The sequence below is a fragment of the Chiloscyllium plagiosum genome, chromosome 39 (assembly GCF_004010195.1).
Source record: "Chiloscyllium plagiosum isolate BGI_BamShark_2017 chromosome 39, ASM401019v2, whole genome shotgun sequence".
NCBI lineage: Eukaryota > Metazoa > Chordata > Chondrichthyes > Orectolobiformes > Hemiscylliidae > Chiloscyllium > Chiloscyllium plagiosum.
Genome location: NC_057748.1, coordinates 15061965 through 15077597, shown reverse-complemented (window position 1 = coordinate 15077597; position 15633 = coordinate 15061965). Strand labels below are relative to the sequence as shown.

Below are 15633 nucleotides of genomic sequence, written 5' to 3'. Positions count from 1 at the left end.
GTATGTCCACCATTCAGTAATCTCCGTCACCAGTGTGGAGTCTGGAAAGTCTTTGTTATACCAGCACATATAAGCAGGCATTCAGTAGATGTGTGAGCTCAGTTGCAACATAGCTGCATAGAGAGCTGTTATTGAGTTTCCAGTTATGGTCATTTGCCAATACTTCCCAATATCTACAGTGATATAACTTTTTTCACTACAGGTGATGTGGCAGCTTACAAATATTCTTTATCTCTTTGGCAGATGCTGGAATCAGGGGTGCACTTCAAGTGATCTGCAAAATATTAATGAGATACTTTGAGGGCATAAATATCACTTGAAATGATTTAAGGCTTGTTATAGCACATTGTTTTAATACAAATTAAGTCTGACTTAGCTATTTCCCATTTTCTATGCAATTTAGTTTTTATCTTGACTATCAGGAGTAGGAAATAAATATGTTATGTGTTGGTGGTGTTGCATAGAGATTCGTTGCTTGAGTTTATTCACTAACCTATATTTGGACAAAAACAAAGTTTTTGTCATTAAATATGTCATTGATAAGCTTATTTAAACAAACATGTTCAACTTTCTGCTCTTGGCTGGGAGAGGAACAAAAGATAGAAGCGAAGCATTGGGTTTTTACTCACATGACCATGATATTCCTGATTTTAAAGTTTATTAAACTTTTCTATAGAACTTTGCAAGGAAATAGAAGCAAGTAAAAATCTGATCTTTTTAGAATCTTTGTCACCATTTACTGCAAAATTACTGTTAAGGTTTTCCTCTTTTTTTTTTTTCTGTTTTGTGACTGCACGAACTTTTGTCAACACTGGAAATGTGGATGCCTATACATTATTTTTACCATTTGGTTCTTGTGCATAATGGTTCGATAAAAGATGCATTGATGTTTATCAAATCTCTTGGCCAGAAGAGGTTAATTAACAGTAATGCACAAGAAAGATTAAGTGGAATTGTATTTTTTTTTCTCACCTGGTATACTTAAAGCTGCTTTAAGAGCTATAAGACCATAAAAAGAAAAAACAGGAATAGGCCATTTGACCCCTCGAGCTTGGTCTTCCATTCATTGGGATCATGGCTAATCTGACATTCCTCAAATCCAGTTTCCTGTGCTTTCCCCATAACCCTTGATTTCCCCTACTAATGAAGAATCTACTAATGAAGGGCCTAGTTTTCACACCAGCATTTCAATACAAATGATCAACAGTGGTGTCCTTTATAACGTAAATCATGGTTTTCCACTAAATTTGAAGATAGTAAATACTTCTGAGATGCTGAAGACCATGAAATACTATCAGGGTCCTGAACTTTTATTGCAGCTTGTAAGATGATTCTATTCAATGTCCTCAGTATGCATTGATCAGTTGCTTGTTTTACAAGTTCACTTTTTGTTTGCACTTCATTTCTGTAGCTGAGGCTTTCTCTTTCACTCAAAATTTCCAGTCCCAAATGTTTTTTGTTCTATTCATGTGAGTTGGGGATGGGTTAGTGTGTGTGACAGTGTTATAAAATGTTTTCTATTTTTCTTTTCAACATATTTCTGCCTTCTGTTGGCCAAGTGGCTATAAAAATGTCATTTGTAATATTGATTTACGTTATTTGAGATTTCAACTTAACTGAAGGCGCCTTTGCACAATTGAGATTTTATTGAATTAGCTACTCTGTGGTGTCAGGATGTCTAAATTCTGAACAGTTACAGGTGTTCACACACCATTCTGACCATGCAGTGAGTCATTTTTAAGAATGCAAACTAATTTTCTACGGCAGCATAAATTTTATAGAACTAAAACATTCTCTGCTCAAGCTAGATAAAGAATGGGCAGATGATAAAGACTGCAAGTATGCATTCCATTAAAAAGTTAGCTATTAATGGATATAATGTAAATAAATCTGACACAAAGCCAAACATTACTAATACTTTCATGATTTCCATAATTTCAAAAGAATTGTTTTACACTTTCTGGAGTTTGCCATTGTTTGCCAACAGTATTGAAAATGTGCATAGCTGTTATGTAGGTAACAAGATTAGCAAAGTCATAGTGACTCTTGACTGCTGTGACCATGAAGAGAGAAGTGGTAAGATTGTTTTGGGTTTGATACCACTAATAATTGCACTGCTCCTTCCATGGAAGTTGGAACTTTTAAAGCAATGGATAGAAGTTGAAAACTGTGTAGGAGATAATAAATAATGAAGCTTTTCTTAAAAATCGGTTACACGTTTTTAAAGAATCAAGCATTTACAGCAAGTGATCAAGAAAGCTAATAGAATGTTATAGTTTATTGATAAGGGAATTTGAATGCAAGAGTAGGGAGGTTTGCTTGAATTAGACTTGGTATTGATGAGACCACACCTGGAGTACTGTATAGAATTGGTTGCCATACTAAGGGAAGGATGTTAATGTATTAGGAACATTTCAGAGAACGTTTACTAGATCAATTCCTGGAATGACCAGATTGCCTTATGAGGGAATGCTAGACCTGTATGTTATGAAATTTAGAAATCAGCAAGTACAGTTTAATCGGAAGATGCTGAGGGGACTTTGGCCAGTGAATGTTGAAAGGATGTTTCCTCTTGAGGGAAAATCTAGTGCTGGGGGTCATAGGTTACAAGTAAGGCCCATTTTGAAAGATATCAGGAAACTTTGAGGGCTGTGTTTTTGGAATTCCCTTCCTTCCTTATTATTTTGAGTACATTTAAGGCAGAGGTAGGTAGACCCTTCATTACCAAGGGAATGAAATGTTATCAGGATATGCAGGAATATAGAGTTGAGATTAAAATCAGATCAGCCAGATTTTATGGGCAGTGCAAACTCTAAGTGCAGTTTGTTTCTTTTTTTTTTAGATTACATTAGATTAGATTACATTACAGTGTGGAAACAGGCCCTTCGGCCCAACAAGTCCACACCGACCCGCCGAAGCGAAACCCACCCATACCCCTATATTTACCCCTTACCTAACACTACGGGCAATTTAGCATGGCCAATTCACCTGACCCTGCACATCTTTTTGGACTGTGGGAGGAAACCGGAGCACCCGGAGGAAACCCACGCAGACACGGGGAGAACGTGCAAACTCCACACAGTCAGTCGCCTGAGGCGGGAATTGAACCCGGGTCTCAGGCGCTGTGAGACAGCAGTGCTAACCACTGTGCCACCGTGCCGGTATGTTCAGGTATGACTCATCAGAATGGAAGACCTAATTGTCAGCTGGTCTATTTTTGTGCTAGAATATTGAATTTTGCAACTAGGAAAGATCTGCTATTTGTTGTGTATGGTGCTAAGTAACCTGTGTGTATATGAGGAAGCTAGACAAACTCATGAGGGACAAAAGAAAAGTATATGTTTATTTAGCGGAATTAATGAAAACAGTGTAAGTGGGGGCTTATGTGGACATAAGTTCTCGACTTGATCAAATAACCTATTCATATACTATCCATTTAGGCAGATGCTGATGGTGCCAGACATGTATTAATTGTTAGCTGGTACATGAGATATACATGAACAACACTACTATTATAGGACAAGCCATACAGAGAACAGCCAGGGAATTCCTAGAGGCATGGCACTCATCCACAAATTCAATCAATAAGCACACCGACCTGGACCCAATATACCGACCACTGCAACGGACAGCTGGAACTGACAACCGGAAGCGGCAGATTCCAACCACTATAAATGCCGGAGGAAGCATCACAGAAGCGCTTCACAGGAGGCTCCCAAGCACTGAGGATGTCACCTTGACAGGGAACGAAACATCTGCAACACAAATTCCCAGCTCGGCGAACAGAACCACAACAACGAGCACCCGAGCTACAAATCTTCTCTCAAACTTTGAACATGAGATATGGAATATGCTGAATCCATGTAGATGTTATTGGGTGGCAATGTGGCATAGTCTTATGAAGAAGCTTGTTTTCATCTTTAAATATAAGAAGTTAATAGTATATTTTAAGTTTCTAAATGTGTTGCAGCAGTAATGTTATCTAGAAGTAAGGATAGGCAAAATGTTTTCATTGCTTTCATTGCTGCAGACCAACAATGTAGGTTTTCATCTTTTTACAGAATTGTAACAATCCTTTGACCTGGTGGGGCAGAAAATTCTGCATTGTATTAGAATTTCCTGCTGTTAGTTCTAGAGGTTTTGTCGAACCCACTGAGTCATCAACAGTAACCTGAGAGTTAGAGTTACTAAGAATCAGCTGAAGTCCCGTGTAGGCCAGACCAGCTTTGGGTAGCAGATTTACTTTCATTAAGGACAGCAGGGACCTGGCTGGATTTTACTGCACTTCAGTAATTTGATAATTTTATTTCATCCCAGATTAATCAATTAAATTTGACTGACTGTCCTGATGAAGTTGGAATTCATGTCTCTGGAGCTTTTGTTTGGGCCAATAGATTGCTAGTCCAGCAATTTACCATCATTATTCTTTCCCCTATTGCGCTGAGCTTGACTCAAAAACCTAAATGGTATTTTGAAGTTTGGGGGGAGTAGAGTGTTGGATTGTTGAAAAGAGACCTACAATGTTTCCTTTACAGTTGCACATAAACAATCCTGTTGATTATACCAAGTTAGTATAATTCCCTGTAGTACAAAGAGCCACAGCCTGGGGCATCAGAGCTTGGGATGAGTGGCCCAGAAATCAGAATAACGACTTCCTGGAAAGTAGAATGAAGTGTTATGAGTTATGTGCCAGTATTATCTCATGAAATAACTTAATGAACTCAACTCAATTTCTGGCTGTCACTTTGTGGTTGAGGTCTGTTGGAGATACTGATCCAGTTATCCACCTAATTCTGTGTCTCATGCTGCTCCATCATGCAATAATTGCTTAAAACCTACCAACAATTAGACACTGATTTCTTTAATGAATGTAGCATTGAGTATGCTGGCTTTCAGACTATTCTTGACAGGCAAATGAGAAAACTTAACAGGGGATTGGTGATTTAAGCAAACAAGCAGAGCCTCACAGAAGAAGAAAAACTGTGGCAAATAGTCTTTCAACTTCAAAATGCAAAAAGTTACAATTATGTAGTCTATTTCTAACTTCTGTAAAGTCTTTTGATGTACATAGAACAGCAGAACACAATAAATTAATGGCTGATCACTTTACTTTTGGAGCTGATGAAATTGGAGGATATTTGGAATTTGCAGCCAAGCCTTACAGAAATGGGATCCAAAGGACTGAAGGACACACTCTGCAGTATGCAGATTTGACCAACCCAAGATGCATTGTTTCTTTTTTATCGTTGCTACCTCAGCATGGTTCCAAATGGTGGCTCATTTTACTGGCATCCTCTTCTGGGGCAGCTGGAGTTCTATCAGTAGGCTATTGGAGTTGACACTTTGTGGGGGGTGGGGGTTATTCTAAAGAAATCTGAGGGGTGGGTGACATTTCAGGATGGCATACGGGCCAGTCTGGAAGGGTAAGTCTAAACAGTGTTTTGTTAATGACACACCTGAACACACCTATGGGCAATTTAGTATGGCCAATTCACTTAACCTGAATATCTTGGACTGTGGGAGGAAACCAGAACACCTGGAGGAAACCCACGCAATGCAGACTTTCCAAGATTGTCTAGGAAAAGGTAGTATTCAAAAAGGTTGTCAGATGGTATCATTTGTAAATTTTTGACACACTTGCAACTTTTTCAGGAGGGTTCTATCAATTTCTGCATAGTATATCCACCAGTGACTTTTGGGTCTCTTTACTACCTGCCATGTGCTTAAGGGCAAGAAGTTCCAAAGCTTGTACTATAATCAATAGCCTAAAATTCTGAGCAGTTATACATTTTGTGTAATCTTCCCTGATCCAGAAGATGGTGTTAACTGGATTCCTGGCACACTAGCAGCTAGAATTCTTTTTGAGATTATTGTAGCTAGTGTGAAACTTGATATTCAAAACAAGAGTCTGTATTTCATTATGTTTGTGGTTTATTTGAATGTATGATTCCATTCAAAAGATCATCTGATTTCCAGTGTTGCAACCCCTGATGCAAATATAGCCAGCTATATTAACAACATTGTTATATTTCCTCCCCATTGAGCTTTTCACGTTTGTTTTCAGTAGGAAGAGATTTACAGATAATTGAGAGCCATCCATTGTTGACTGCAGCAGCAGCTTTCCAGGAGTTGAGGACAATTGATAGGATGGTCTACATTAGTGAAAAATTGACTTTGATTACCTTTGTGATCATTGCAGTAAGCAATTTATGTACATATGCTGTTTGCAGCTGCCATTACTACCTAGCAGCAGAAGTTTTTAGATTTGTTTTTGATTGGCAAGGCCATTCTAAATGGGCTTATTATATTATGGTCCAAAGTAAGTTCTCTTTACATTTTGCATTTCTTGTAATTTTTTTCAGCAATTCAGTGAAGAATTTGTTTTACCTTTACAAAATGTTTTTTCAATTAATTCAAATTTTGTTTGTTTTATTCTAATCAAATTTGCTAGGTATTTAAAGTGAACTTTGTGAATTATGTAAAACTATTAAACTCCAGAATCTATTTATTTTACATTAGCATTGAAGTATATCCACTAAAATAAAATTGATTTTAAAACTAATATTGGGAAGAATTAGTTTACAAAGGATGATACATTCTGGTACAAACTACCAAAATGGGAGGTTAAATCAGCAGCCTTCTACAAATGAGGCAGGGTTGGAGCAGTTTGGTTGCTCGAGATGAATTTCCCTGAATCATTTTATCTTTCTTGCTAAGCTCTTCAACTTGAGTTGTTGAATAGTTGTCAGACCTGCTGACCAACTCCTAATAAGTCCTCCACAGCTTCAGGAGCTTAGACCTGTACTGAAGCTGATCTTGCACTGAAACAAAAGGTTTGAGCGACTTACTATTTCAGTAGCATTCAGTCTCAGGCAGTTTAGTGTGCCCCAGGAAACACAATGTAGGTAAAAATAATTCTGTTATATTTCATCTGTGCAATTTATATGCAATCATTTTTCTTCCATGCTCAACTCAGTCTGTTTCCATTATGTTCATAGTCTAATATATCCAAAATTAAATATTTATCTGATCAAGATAAAATTGAAAACACTGTCCTTTTTTAATTCAAATGGTTTAACTTGCACTTTGTGAGAAAACATTCACAATAATGATTAACATTTTCGTCAGAAATTGAGAAAAACATTGTCATTTGACCATCAAAAAGCACTTTAGGGAGTCCCTTTAATACTTACGGCTAGAAGCTTATTAGGCTTAATATGCACAACCTTGATCTGTTGCAATATGCCAAGGCCTTAACCATGCTAAAATCACACTTGTTGTATTACTATAAAGTAACAGCAAATTTTTATCATTTGTTAAACAAAATTGACCTGAAGTGGGCTCTGCCATTTTAAAATGGGTCAAAAATCCAGGGTATTATATATGGAATTCTGCACTTGATAAATTGCGCATTGCAAGTGTGTATACAATAAACCTTTATTACAATACTGTGACAGATCCCAGGACAAGACAGGGAATTCTTTTGTTAAGTTTGATGACCAGATTAATGAACATTCAAGCCAGTGAACAGATTCTTTGAGTTACCTGTTAACACATTTTGTGGATTGTTTTTTATTTTGTTTTGGTGCTTTTAAAAGCATAATGAAGCTTTCATTTGGGTTTTCCGTGAACTCTTTTGTGATTGTCAAATTCCAAATTTCCGTTTAAGAATTTATATTCAAAGTGGCATTGTAAGGAAGAAAATATTGACTGGCAGAAACTCATTAGTCCTGGCTTTCATGGGCCTCAAATAATTGGGAGATGTAACTGGATTGCTCCATTTTCTTTATCCACCAGATTTAAATTACATTTCTGTATTCTTGTATATTTAGCAGCATGTGATACAGTTAGCTGAGATGAAATGTTACAGGATTTGAATTAGTCAACCCCAGCAGAATGGAACCAGTGTATTTTGGCTCCTGTTATAAAATATAGAATTAGAGAAATCGCTCCTTTAAAGGCTCCTCATGATTCCTTTGTCTTTAGAATAATTCTGCTTACTGTCCTATTTAGACATTTCAATCTCACTTTAGCTCCCTGTACACTTTCCATTTTTGTCCATTTGTTTTTGGTTTTCTATTTGGTAATTAAGCAATGAGGTAACCTAAAAGCACACAACATCAGGTATTTTCAGACTAATTTTGTTACAAGTGTTTAGGTGTTAGTTACCTGCCTAATCCGCACCAAATTACAATATAATTTTTAAGAGGCGATCTAAATTGGAGTTCAGTGATTTTTAGCTTGTGTTGAATCTATCTCTTTGAAGGGAAGTTTGTTATAGTAGTAAAATCCTATTGCTTTCACTTCATACTGTTGCATTGTGTTGCCTTTTTAGTTTACTCAAGTCAACAAGACATTAACAAACTCTCAACTTGTATTGTGGTAAAATTTTTACTTGTGGTGGATGGTTTAGGAATCTTTAATTGCAAATAATTGACCTTTGTATTATTAACATTTTTTGCAAACCCTTTATACTAGGGTTGACTAGCATTAAAGGCTTTGATTTCCTAAGTGGCTTTCCCAGCTCTTATGGCAGGCCAGTGGGGCATTAGCTATTCTAGCAACAAAAATTTAGTGCCAGTAACCTTTCAAATGTTAATTCAACCTGATGTCAAAAAGCCAAAACAGTAAGAAGAAAGGGCGGCACGGTGGCACAGTGGTTAGCACTGCTGCCTCACAGTGCCAGAGATCCGGATTCAATTCCTGCCTCCTGCAACTCTGTGCAAGGTTTGCACATTCTCTCCATGTCTGCGTGGGTTTCCTCCGGGTGCTCCGGTTTCCTCCCACAGTCCAAAAATGTGCAGGTTAGGTGAGTTGGCCATGCTAAAGTGCTCATAGTGTTAGGGGAAGGGGTAAATGTCGGGGAATGGGTCTGGGTGGGTTGCTCTTCGGAGGGTTGGTGTGGACTGGTTGGGCGAAGGGCCTGTTTCCACACTGTGTAAGTAATCTAGTCTAAACTGCATTCTGATGCAGTTTAAATCAATAACTGCTCAGTGGTCATCAAATAAAATCACCAACATCTGAAATCCAACTTGTCTGCGCAACCCCAGGGACTTGTTCATCTACGCAGGCTTTTGTTTTTGTGTATTTGTTTTGTTGTGGGTCAGCAAAACAGCTGTGGCTTTGATACAGCACCAACTCAGGAATGAATAGGAAATAGCAGAATTACAATGATTGACTTCAATTGAGTCTTTCTGTAGGACAATTCTGACTGTTTGCAGCCTGCAAACCCTTTTGAAGATAATCTCTGCTTGTTTGCAGTTAGCTTCTTCCTTAGGACAGCAAAATGTTTGTGCACAAGAAACAGTGACCATAATCTGCAGTTGGAAACTAAAGTTACAAACCAAGAAATATTAATGAAGGTCGAACTACCTTGTGCACCTTCAACATTTGCCATTGTCTATTATTGTCTTTTAATCAAGTTGCAGTAACATCACCTTTATTCTGCTAAAAATCTTACTCTGTGGAAATGACTGCTTTGTTAGGTTGCAGGATTTTAAAACAATAAACTTTATAGGGAAAAGTGATGTGCCTCCTGATTTCTTGATGTGCAGCAATATTTCTGTTAAACTTTCACTGAAATTGGAGACCAGAATTGGGGATGGGAGGCTGGGAACAGTGCAAACATTCGTGTTATTTCCTTGGCTTCTCTATAAGATATTTCTTTTAAAGCACTACCTACTCTTCTGTTGTTATTCTGTTAACCAACAAAGGATTGATCTAAGTTTTTCTTGTCCTGTAACTTTTGGAAATTTCGCATCCAATAAGCAACTAAATTTTAGTAATGACATTGGTTACCCTGTGGCCTCATAATTAAATGATTTAAGTCTGTATACTTAGTCCATAGGCTAGTCCAATCAGAATAAAAGCCAAATTACCAACTGTCCAGTTAACGTGTCATCTTACCATATTGTTGGAGAAAAGTTTGGTTTTCTATTTCATGGAATTCCTCTGCAACTACAGAGTCTTTAAAAAAAACAATTTTTTTCAACTTAATTGTGGAAAATAGGTGTCATTGGTCAGCATTTTATTGCCTGTCCCCAGTTAAGATGTTGATGAACTGTAATGATACATTTGCAGGACTGGGTCATATTTGACTTGAAGGAACCACAAGAAGTAGCGATCCCTTATCCCTGTAGGTCCTTCTCAAGTTAAGAAGGCACTGTCAAAGAAGATTTTGATGGGCTATTGTAGTATTATTAATTTGTAAAACTGACAGGTAGTATCATTGGCCGAAGTAATCTGTCATTGTGATAGATGGAGTGGTGATAAATGGTCCTCTGGAGAGTTAAACTCGGAGTGATTTTGGAGTTGAACTTACCTAGATAGGTGAAGAGTATTCGGTCACATTCTTGTGCTTTGTAGGTCTTGGGGAGGACTAGAGGAATACGCAAATGTTATCTAAAATACCATTCTCCACTCTGACCTAGTCTTGTTTCTTGTTGCTATGGTATTTTAATGACTCAGCAGCTGAACTGAACCAGTCGTAACGACCATAATGTTGATGGCAGAGGTGTCAGCAATGGTGATTATCATTAACCACTAAGGAGAGCTAGATTTGTTTTTGAGAGAATGCCTAGCATATTAATTGCTGCTTATCAGTTCAAGCGTGGAACAGTCCCTCTTCCACAGCTACACAGACACCACCCCCTCACCTTTTTCCTCCACTACATTGACTGTATTGGTGCTGCCTAATGCTCCCCCGAGGAGCTCAAACAGTTCATCAACTTCACCCACACCTTCCACCCCAACCTCATTCACCTGTGCCATCTCTAACACCTCCCTCTGCTTCCTGGGCCTCTTCAACTCTGGTAACTGACTTAGCACCAACATCCATTTCAAACCCACCAACTCCCACAGGTGCCTCAACTGCATCTCCTCTCATACACCCCCCACCCCCCTGCAAAAATGCAATCCCATACCTCCAATTCCTGACTCCTCGAGATCTGCTTCCAGGATGAGGAATTCCACTCCAGGATGCCCCAGATGTTAATGTAATTTCCCCTCTGTTGTGATTAATAATGACCTCAACTGCATCTCCTCCATTTCCCACACTACTTCTGTCCTCATACCTCCTCCCCCAACCACAATAAGCATAGAGACCACCTGATCCTCACATACCACCCACCAACCTCTGAATCCAGCATATCATCCTCTGCCATTTTCGCCACCTGCAGTCAGACCCCACCACCAAACAAATTTCCATCCCAACCCCTATCTGCTTTCCATAGGGACCATTTATTCTGCAACGCCCTCATCAGTTCCACAGTCTCTTCCACACCTAGCACCTTTTCCCTGAAACTGCGGGCACTACAGCACCTGCCCTTACACTTCCCCTCTCTCCTCAGCCAAAGGCTCCAAACAATTCCAAATCCAGCAGAGATTCACTTGCACCTCTTCCAATCTGGTCGTCTGCATCCATTGCTCCTGATGCGCCTCAGCTGTAGAAGAGACCACAAAGCGCAGACTCTGGAACCGGTTCACAGAACATCTGCACTCTGTACACTTCGATCAACACTACCTTCTGGTTGCCAGCCATTTCAACTCCACCTTGACGACGAATCTGTCTATCCTGGGCCGCCTCCACTGCTAAAATAAGGTCACATGCCAACTGGAGGAACAACCTCATTCTGCTGTGGGAGCTTACAGCCCAATAGTCTTAACGTAGAGTTGACCAGCTTGGAAATCTTCCCACACCCAATCTCATCCCGTGTCCAGCCTTTCCTCTCCTCCCCACCCCCTTGACTGGTCCTAACTCGTCCATGTTCCTCTTCACCTATCTATTCCACCCTTCCCACTGACCAATCGCAATAACCCCTATCATCCTATCCCGTCCCTATATTTATTTCTCGGGTGGGGAGGGGGGGGTCTCTCTGTTCTGCGAACGGTCAAGTACTAGCAATCGGTCTGGTTTTTTAAGACTTCACACTTTATTACTCCACGGCCAGGCACAGATCATCCAGAAACAGAGATTAAACACTTCTGTCTTCCTCAGAGGAACTGCGCACATCGCTTGAAACAAAGACCTTTTCATACTTAGAGCGGTACAGGCCACAATTACAGTGGCATAGTGGTTAGCACTGCGGCCTCTCAGTACCAGAGACCCGGGTTCAATTCCCGCCTCAGGCAACCGTCTGTGTGGAGTTTGCACATTCTCCCCGTGTCTGTGTGGGTTTCCTCCGGGTGCCCCGGTTTCCTCCCACAGTCCAAAAATGTGCAGGTTAGGTGAATTGGCCATGCTAAATTGCCCGTAGTGTTAGGTGAAGGGGTAAATGTAGGGGAATGGGTCTGGGTGGGTTGCTCTTCGGAGGGTCAGTGTGGACTTGTTGGGCCGAAGGGCCTGTTTTCCACACTGTAAGTAATCTAATCTAATCGTACAGTTCGTTCAAACAATTACCAATCAATTTAACGAAATGGTTTTATTGACAGCAACTTAACCCAGTGATATTTCTTGGGAACCAACCTTGTTTTCCAAAACTTAAACCATTTTTTATTCTCATGAACCGAGTTTTTGCACCAGCGCTTGAAGGTCAGTTAGGATGGCCAGTCGTGTCTGTCTTAACCTAGTTATTTCTATGCTATAAAGGAAACATTGTCTGCTAATCTTTGAGACAGATTGTGGTCAAGTCAATTATGCAGCTTAAGTAAGATTAAAAGCCATTTTATGCAGCTTTAAGTAAGATTGTCAATTTGAAGCCATTTTCTTATTTTATTTGCATTAAGAAGCCATTTTATTGCCACCTAAGTTAGTAAGAGCATGTATTAAGTGGTTGTTCCTGACAACTAGTTACCTCAGCCTGCATTCAGGTTTCAGATCCTCACATCTCTGGTTCTCTTGTCTGTTTGTGGAATCCAAACAGCACATCAATGAGCAAACTATTGCTAAGTAAGAGCTACTTCGTAATGCTTGTTGATGTGACCTTCCATTACTACTGCTGACTGAGGGTGGACTGTTTTGACCGGTAGTTGGTTTGGGATTTTTCGATACAAAACTCTGGTTCAGTGTAATACATACAACAAATTAAGAGCAGGATTCGACCATACAGCCCCATGAGTTGCTCTGTAATTCAATAAGATCGTGACTGATCTGATGTAACCTGACACCTACATTCCTGCCCACCCTGATGATTTTTTTCACCCCCTTAGGCAACAAAAGTCCTGTGTATCTTAAAGATATTCAAAGACTCTGCTTTCACCACCTTTTTCGGGAAGACTTTCAAAGACCTAGAGAAAGACACTCACTTTGTTTATTTTAAATGGATGGCCTCAAATTTTTAAACTGACTTCTAGTTCTAGGTTCTCCCAGAAGTATCAAGTCTCAGGGCACCACTCAGGCTTGGGAAGGAAGGTGTAAGAGGATGATTCCAAGGATGCAGAACTACAGTTAGGTGGATAAGTTTTAGAAGCTGCTGCTGTCCTCTGAGGAGAAAAGATTAGATGGAGATGTAGACATACTCAAAATCTCAAAGGTTGGTCTAGATTGGGTGAAACTGTTTGCTTTTTGGCAGAAGGGTCAAGAACCAGAATGTCAAGTTAAGATTTGCAAAAGAAGCATTGAGACTTGGTAAACATCATTGTGGTATGCATCTGGAATGTTTTGTTTGAATGGTGGAGGTTGATTCAATTTGGTCTTCTGAAGGTATTTGGGTATTTACTGAAGCGATAAACATTTGCAGAGCTCTGGGGAAAAGGTGGAGGGACAGGGGGGGTGGCTAGGTGAGTTGTTCCACTAGAGTTTGCAGAAATGTAATCAGTTGAATGGCAACCTTGTATGCTGTAACCATTTTATGATTTCTGTTATCTACTCTGTTCTGACTGAAAATGGTTGCAAATGTTTCAACCTGGTCTTTAGCTCTAACTTATTGTACTCCCCTATCATAGAGGATGCTTGTGAAGTCTCCACTTCTGGTTAGTTGACTTAATTATCCACCACCATTTATTACTTGTTGTGGCAGGATCATAGAACTTTGATCTGAGCTATTTGTTGCAGAATTGTATGCTGCTTCTGTAGTGCTGTAAATAAAGCTCTTTTAGCAGAAGTGACTCTAATACAAAAGGTGTATATTTAATGGTTGGACTTCTGAAATGAATAATTCTGTGACATAAGCAATTAATGTATTGGTTTGTAATTTAGTTCATCTTAAATAAGATGATATTAGCTGGATGTAGGAATGTGGAGTTTGTGGTGGATATTATTACTAATCTCAGATTTTTCTCATAAAAGCAAAATTCTGCTAATGTTGAAATCTGAAACAAGCACAATGTTGGAGAAGCTGAAGTCTGGCAGTATCTGTGGGCGAGAGAAACTGAGTTAATGTTTCAAGTCCAGCAGGATTTCTCACTCTTCTGAAGTAGTCCTACTGGACTTGAGACATTAACTCTCTTTTTCCCCCCCCCCCCCCCCCCCCCCCCACAGATGTTACCAGATCTACTGAATTTCTCCACAGTACTTTGCATTTTTTTGCAGGTTTCTCCATCTCCTCATTTGCAATCTTTCTGCAAAAACTGAAAGAAATTCATTCACCAGGTTTGCTTGGAGTTCGTTTATGATTTGACATTAACTAATGAGGGTACATAGTAATTTACTGAATGTTGTTTAAATCTTACTGAATGGTTTGGTTTGATTTGATTTATTGTTACAGGTACAGTAAAAGATTTTTCATTTTGTGAGCAGTACAGGCAGATCATAATGTATAAGGACATACAGATCATAGGGTGTCTAGACAGTGAGGCATACAATGTTATGGCTGCACAAGCGGTGCACAAAAGCAAGATCAACATGAGATTTGAAACTAGAGGTCCGTTCAGCAGTCAAATAACAGCAGGGAAGAAGCCATTCTTGAACCCGTTGGTATGTGTCCAAGCTTCTGTATCTTCTGTTGTGGTTCTGTTCGCCGAGCTTTGAATTTGTGTTGCAGACGTTTCGTCCCCTGTCTAGGTGACATTCTAAGTGCTTGGGAGCCTCCTGTGAAGCGCTTCTGAGATGTTTCCTCCGGCATTTATAGTGGTTTGTCTCTGCAGCTTCCGGTTGTCAGTTACAGCTGCCGTGGCCGGTATGTTGGGTCCGGCTCGATGTGTTTGTTGATAGAATCTGTGGATGAGTGCCGTGCCTCTAGGAATTCCCTGGATGTTCTGTTTGGCTTGTCCTATAATAGTAGTGTTGTCCCAGTCGAATGCATGTTGCTTGTCATCTGAGTGTGTGGTTACTAAGGATAGCTGGTCATGTCGTTTTGTGGCTAGTTGGTGTTTGTGGATACGGATCGTTAGCTGTCTTCCTATTTGTCGTATGTAGTGTTTTGTGCAGTCCTTGCATGGGATTTTGTACACTACGTTGGTTTTGCTCATGCTGGGTATCGGGTCCTTTTGTCCTGGAGGACAGCAGACTTCCTAGCAGCACTAGAATGCATACTCTGAAACAATGGACTGACAGAAGAGACACAACAAACAGTGAGACAAAGTATCGTACCCCTGATAACAAGGAAAAGACAAACACACAACCTCAACACCAAGGAGAGAGAAGCACTAAAAACACTAAGAAATGATAAGAACGTAATCATATTACCAGCAGACAAAAGCAGAATGACGGTCATCCTGGACAAAGCAGAGTACATCCAGAAAGCGCAACAACTACTT

The 15633-nt window shown here is 39.7% G+C and overlaps 1 protein-coding gene across 18 annotated transcripts in view; it reads left to right on the top strand.

Moving 5' to 3' along the window:
• LOC122542270 (activating transcription factor 7-interacting protein 1-like) overlaps positions 1–15633 on the top strand; it is a 193021-nt gene that overhangs the window by 110551 nt on the left and 66837 nt on the right. The window lies entirely within an intron of this gene.